The sequence below is a fragment of the Bidens hawaiensis genome, unplaced genomic scaffold (genome assembly GCF_021521415.1).
Source record: "Bidens hawaiensis isolate Kalapana, Puna unplaced genomic scaffold, B.hawaiensis_p1.1 tig00037652_1, whole genome shotgun sequence".
Lineage (NCBI taxonomy): Eukaryota > Viridiplantae > Streptophyta > Magnoliopsida > Asterales > Asteraceae > Bidens > Bidens hawaiensis.
In genome coordinates, this window is record NW_027496583.1 from 40,506 (window position 1) to 47,981 (window position 7,476).

A 7,476-nucleotide genomic window follows, 5' to 3' on the forward strand; every position below is an offset into this window, starting at 1 on the left:
AAATCGAACCATAATTGTATTCAATCGAGCGTGATTTTGGTTGTTCGATTATGGTTGCTATTAGTAATAAACGAAATACATAATTTAATAATAAACAATTGATCCATAATAGTTAGAATGACAACAGTCGATTAAAATTAGATTTTGTTAACTTTAGTGGCTAAGACGTAGCCTATTATACATAAAAATATATATTAAATTTCAAAACTAAAAGTTTATTCGGGTTTTTCGGGTTGACCCAAATCTTATAAATCAAACCCGAGAACCAACCTAAATTACTTCGGTTCGGGTTAGTCTTTTCTCGGGTTCGGGTTCTTCGAGTCGGGTTAGTTCGGGTTCGGGTACAAGTTTTTTCGGGTTGCGGGTAAAAGTGACAGCCCTACGTAACGCCCTGACATATTTCACCGTAGGTTGGGGTGTTACATTTAGTGCATTCTACATCTCCTGGGTTGTTTCAAATTCAGAAACTTGCAATAGAATATCCTCAGGCATAAATAATAGCACAATAGCCATGTCGTTCTTTTTTTGTATCAGTTGCACGATCCCCTCTCTTATAAAATTTCATCTGCCTTGAAAACTGCACCAGCCGTCATTTTCGTTTTTTATTAAACTGAATGATATGCTATAAAAGATATAAATAACCTAGAAATTCCGGTCTCTGTATAGACACAATTTACTTGACCCCAATGTCACAGAGTGATTCCCAAACTCTCTTGCGACTCTTAGACACCTTCTAAGATCATTTTTGTTAGTTTCTTATGATGGTCGGTGTTAATTATGGAAAAACCTTGTTTGATTTTGTAACAGAATGGGTAATAAGCACTAGAGGCTTGCAGCACATCATCTTTAATGTTTAGTGTATTCATGTTTAATGTTTAGTTTTTAAATTCCATATATATTAATAATCATCTCATATTCGTAATGTAGATGAACGAAGTTATATCAACATTGTAGCAGGACTGTTGTTTGAATTGCATAATTACAAACATTTTCCTTCTATGAAAAAGCGTTTGTGTTCAATTGTGTGTAGTTTGTTGACTTAGGGTATGTTTGGCAAAACTAGCTGGTGGCTGTTAGCTGTAAGCTGAAGGCTGGAAGCTGGTAGCTGCTAGCTGTAGCTTTTTAAATTTGTTTAGGTGTTTGGCAGATTAGTAGAAGCTTTTAATAAAACTAGTTGGGTGTCCGCGTGGTGCGGCGGAATGAGCATACAACCTAACATCAACCGCATAATTAGTGTCGGTACATGATTCACTTGATGACGATGCATGCATAACCATAATGTAGACGTGTAATTCATGGAAAGACTGTAAGCGTGTAACTGATGACGAAAATCAAGAAACAAAGCTGAAATATATAGTAATTTCAAATAAATAATTTTTTAAACCAACCTATTTTTCTATGAACCCCTCTCTGAACATGCACTGTTCTAATCTGAAACATGTTCTGACATGACCCTTTTCGACTCAAAAACGTACCGACACGAACCGAACTAATTTAACCCTTTTTGTATCGACTCGTTCTGACCCTAATTTGGTCTTACACATGACTCAAGTTCATATGACTCGACTCCTAATTCGGTCTTACACATGACTCGTGCTCACCTGACTCAACTTGTTACCGATCATAACCGATAATCACGTAGTATGTTAATTTTTTAAAGTTAAAGAAGTATAACAATATCATGCTCAAATTAAAGAGAATAAAATGCTCGTTTTTATGATGTAATTTGTTTAAAAAATTATTAACGTGTGAAAAAGTTACGCCCCTTAAAAAAGTCATGAGGGTAGTTAGTTTTGAATAAGGGTTGAATGTGTAACTATTATATAAATTAACAAAAGTTGATAGAAGTTCAAGTACTAAACTTGTAAATTCAAATGTAAAAGCTTGTAGCTAGCTTTTTCTCAAACGCTACCAATACTAGCGTTCAAATATGGAGTTTTTTCTACCAATCTAAAAGCTTGAAGCTACTTCTACCAAACAAAGCTTTTTACTAAACATAAGTTTTTTCTTAAAAACTTAAAGCTTGAAGCTCCTAAAAGCTTTTAAAAGATCATTGCCAAACATACCCTTAATAAAGTAAAAAATTGATTTATGCTTGATTAACAATCTTTGCACGTATTTTGTTTCAAAATTTGAGAAAGGGACGGATAGAATTGTGCAATGAATTTAAAGTATAACTCCATATTCACATATGAGCATTAGATATGACCACCTATATCAACAACAGTTGATTATTGTTCTTAGTTTGCAGTCTTACACTCTTATGTATTAACAATTTACACATTGAGGAATGTGATTTGTAATTTCAGTTTTCAGCTTAAACTATAGGTACGTGTTGTGTATGGGTCGTTTCATGTTCAAAGTTCATAACGAACCGTAATTGACGTTTTAGTTCTAAAAAGCGTTTGATCTAGAAATTGTGTTTATCATGATTTAATTATTACTTTTTAAGTCATATACTTTTTACATTCTAAAAAGGTCAACTTGTGTCTCTAATTTTACAAGAGTGGATAATTTGTTATTTATGTATTACTATTATTAACGCTCTTATCTTGAAGTGTGATAAGATTGAAAATTGACGTTTGTACATGCAAGCGAAACATTATAAAGTTGTTGAGTCATACATGATCCATCAAGACCTAATTGCTACAGGCTTATCCTAACCAAATGAACAAGGTTGGTTGCTTCTATTATATTTGATTATACTAAATTACCAAATTATGATTGCATGATTACATAGCCATCTATTGTGATCATTTCATGAAATGCTTATTAAGTCCTTTGTAAGATATTACACCACAAAAAATAAAAGTAAACACGTTCTAAAACAAACTTCTATTCTAACGCATGAGCACATGAGCATAACAATAAATGCAAGCCCAGATTCATTTAACACTTCGAGTGTTTAATGAAATGTCAAAATAAAGTTATCTTTGTATTCAATGTATGTTTAATGAAGTTTTTTTTGATGATTTATTTATTATTGGTAACTATTAACCTTTAAATAGGCAAGAAGCACTTAACTAATTGTTCTGATGTAAACGTAAACAATAATGATAAGTTTTTGAAAAAGTTAATCTGTTTTTTTATAAATTAGTGTTGGCTTTTTTTTATATGGTCCGGGTTGAGGTGTTTGTTTACTTTGTCTAATAGATGATTAATTGTGTTTTACAAAACAAGTAATTTAGCAACGAACGGTAACTGTAAGTTTGACAAAAAAAAAGTCAGCTATGACATATTTGCTTTACCCAACCACTTTTTGATAACAAGGTAGACTGCCTCGACTTTGCATTCATTATTTTCGAATGAAGAGTGTTATGACGCACCTACTCCTATAAAAAAGAAAGACTTTACTAAACAAGAAAAGCCCCTTCTATCTTTTTAGTAAAGTGCTTGCGTGTTGCGCTCTGGTCGCTCATCACCTCTTATAAAACAACCAGATTGCTTAATTTGTAAACGGTGAGATCTCATTGATTTAGCCCGGTTTTGAGCCGGATAACCCCGTCATAATACCCCTTGAATTGTTAAAACTAATTATCGTTTGTTCATCGTCTCCACAATCCCCAACTCTAGGGGTGCAAATGAGCCGAGCTACTAGCGAGCTACTCGAGATCGGCTCGTTAAAAAGCTCGATCGAGCCGAGCTTAATCGAGCTCGAGCCCGGGCTCAAGCTTAAAAATAAGCTTGTTTAATAAACGAGCCCGAGCCCGAGCTTCACTTATCGAGCTCGAGTCGGCTCGCGAGCCTAATCGAGCATGTTATTTATATAATTTTTTTAAAATATAAATTTAATAATTATTAATATATATATATATATATATATATATATATAATGTTATGAAAAAATAAATAAAAATAACTAAATAATATATATTATTTTATACATAAAACTATAATAGAAAAAAATATCTAAAAATAATTATAATTATATAAAAAATAATTGATAAATAGTAAACGAGCCGAGCTTGAGCTTCAAAATTCACTCACGAGCCGAGCTCGAGCTTTGAAAATAGAGCTCGAGCTCTGTGTAAGTTAAACGACCGGCTCGGCTCGTTTGCACCCCTACCCAACTCAATCGCAAGCCCTAGCACCTCCTCTACCCTTGATTCTATCAAAATCTGTAAGACAAAATGAAATTGATATGTAGCATGTTCATTGTGGTAGTAGGATCAGAGATTGAGGCATATATAAGTTAATGGTCATTTTCGTTCCTGTGGTTTGCTACTTTCGCCACTTCAGTCCAAAGTTTGAAATTTTGTCAATTTGGTCCTCATAGTTTTAAATATTAGCCAATTACGTCCCATCCGTCTAACGGCATCCTGCTATACCGTTAGTTTAAGAGTATTTTTGTCTTTCTTCTTTTTATTTTGAGTTTGGTCATTTTAGTCCCTGTGGTTTGATACTTTTGTCACTTCAGTCCAAAGTTTGAAAATTTGTCAATTTAATTTTTGGTTTATTTCAGCTTATTTATTATTATTTTTTAATTTTTTTCTGTCTATAAACTTGAAGAGCATAATCGAAGCCCAAAACTATCGAGCAACCTCCAATATAGGTATGCATTTACTCTGTTGACAACAGTAATCGTACCCCCTTGTATTTAGTTTCTAGACATTTCCTAAACTCTCCCATATGGTGGAATTCAATGGTAAAGTAGTCAAGACAATTCACTGAAACCGAGTTGTACAGAAAAAAATTAAAAAATCGTTTATTTGATTATTGTATAGGGATGAGATCGAGACCGTACCGGTACCGACCGGTCCCGGTACCGAAAATCCTGGTCCCGAAAATCGCGGATTCTTGGTACCAGTACCGAAATATTCGGTTCGGTACGGGTACCAGTACAGGACCGGTATTTAAGGTAAAATTTCAGAAAATTTCGGGAAATACCGGTCCCGTACCGTACCGGTACCGAAACTCAAAACGTTGGTACCGATTAGGTACCGACGGTACCAAATTGGTACCGATTTCGGTACCGGTACCGGTACCAACCGGTACTAGTCCCGAATTTGCCCATCCCTATTATTGTATAATAGTTGATTTCTACCCAGATTTTCGTTATGATGTGTTAATCTCTAAACCCTAACTAGTATGCATTCATCAAAGAAAAATAAAAAAGAAGAAAGACAAAAATAAAACTACAGGGACTAAAATGGCAAAAGTATCAAACTACAGGGACTAAAATGACCATTAACTCAAAATAAAAAGAAGAAAGAAAAAAATACCCTTAAACTAACGGCATAGCAGGATGCCGTTTGATGGATGGGACGTAACTGGATAAGATTTAAAACTAAAAGGACTAAATTAACAAAATTTAAAACTTTGGACTGAAGTGGCGAAAGTAGTAGACCACATGGACGAAAATGGTCGTTAACTCTTAAATAAGTAAATGATTCAATGTTAACAGTTAAGGTACCAATTTCAATCATGTCGTTCCTCTAGAACTTGAGATAAGAAACTTGAATTGGAGTGTATTTAGGCTGATTTCGGATGTGTATCTTATTCTTTAAACATTGATTCTTATTTAGTAATATGCTGTTTAGATTACGGTGGTTGGGAAATATTTTAATTTATGTGGCTTTTATTATTTCGTTTATATGTTATCATTGATGAATTTATTGCATTGACAGTGCTGAAATATCCATTGGAGGTGACAAGTGACCACCAGACAAGGTTAGTTAATTCTTATTGTATATGATTATGAAGAAATTGTAGCATATAGATTTGAGGTATGTTTTTTTGTGCCTAACAGATTAAGAACTTGTATGTGGGTGATAACGTTATTGGAGATGTTCCTTTCACTACTATAATACTTGCTAGCATGGTTGTAAAAATCACCTTGCGAGTACTCTTTGACTAAGGCTGAGTACTTTTACAACCTTTCTTGCTGGCCTCACAACGGGTGAGATAAAATAAAAAAAAAATTCTATTTTGAATTGAGTTTTCAATCATAATTAGTACATATTGATAGTTATTTGTCATTTGGCTGTATTTGTGCAAGTGTTCTTGCAATTGCAGTAGCAAACCCTACTGATCTTGTAAAAGTCCACCTACATGTACAATGCTGAAGCAAAACTGCTAGCTGACGCGCTGAGACGTTACACTGGAGCATTAAACGCGTATTCAACAATAATGAGGCAGGTTAATGTTTACGATCCATATCACATTTGGATCAATTTATAAGTTGTTAAAGAGACAAACGGATTTAATATATATAGATGAAATCATTAAAACGAAGTTATTATTAATGGTTTCTCCAAGAAATGTTATGCAGAAAATGCAAGAACTGAGACAGCAGAAAGATGTGAACAGAAATCTTAGGAAGCTAATTAGGTACCACTAAGGCATTAACTTTCACTTTACTCCCTCAAGTTTAATTCTGCTATGTATTCATACAATATATTTATGATCAAATATACAGTCATGGGTCTCTTTTGTCTTTTTTATTGATGGAATTTGTCCAGGCAAAGATTGGGTGATCGCTTGGAAGATATGAGTTTTAAAGAATTGCTTGCACTTGAAAAAGATTCACAAGAGGCTGTTTATGTTATTCGTGAATATATGAGTTCGTAGAATTGCTTGCACTTGAAAAAGATTCACAAGAGGATGTTTATGTTATTCGTGAACGCAAGGTTAGTTTTGTGATTTTTGTAAAAACAGCAAACCAATTCGCTTTGGTTAGCTCTAACAAAAAGTTTGAACTAAACTGATGACTGCTGTTTTAAAAACGGCAAACCAAATCGATTAGGTTTGACGATTTAAATATATTAAATTTGCAATTTTTCTTTAACAATATTACCTCCAAATTATTTTAAAAATGATAAAATTAATTTGCATGTTATAAAAATGAAAAAAAGTTAACCAATGAAGGTAAAAGGTTTGGTGCATACAATTATTTTGCATGTCATAATCAGATTGTTCTAAGCCTATAGTTGTTTTGTAGTTTATAAATAAATCATAACTGAATTAATATGAATTGTTTTGTAAGTTGGGTATGTAATCTGGAAATAGATCCAGAATCTAAGTTAAGAATAATTAAATTTATGTAATGATCAAATAGTTTATTTAATTTGTCAAGAATATGAACCTGATTTAATAAAAGCATACACATAAGTGATAAGTTGTTTAACACCTTGAATTTAAATCACATATAAGAATATTTTTGATGTTATCTTTCAGGGAATCAGTCAATTTGATTGTTTGAATTATTCATATAGATCGCTTCCTTTTTGGTAAACTAGGTTATAAGTATGTCTTTCAGTTGGTTTTCTGAGCTTGAATCTTTATATATAGGAATTGCAAGTAATGCTCATAATTAAATGTTAAACTGGTTCTACTTTTAACCTAACGGTTTGGTTCATAATATTGGAAGTTCAGTCCCGGTTACTGCACTGAATCGTGCATATGCTAATGCTAATGATAATACAAGCCCAAGTTCATATGGGGCAAAGATGGTTGAAAGGGTGGTAAATACGAGGA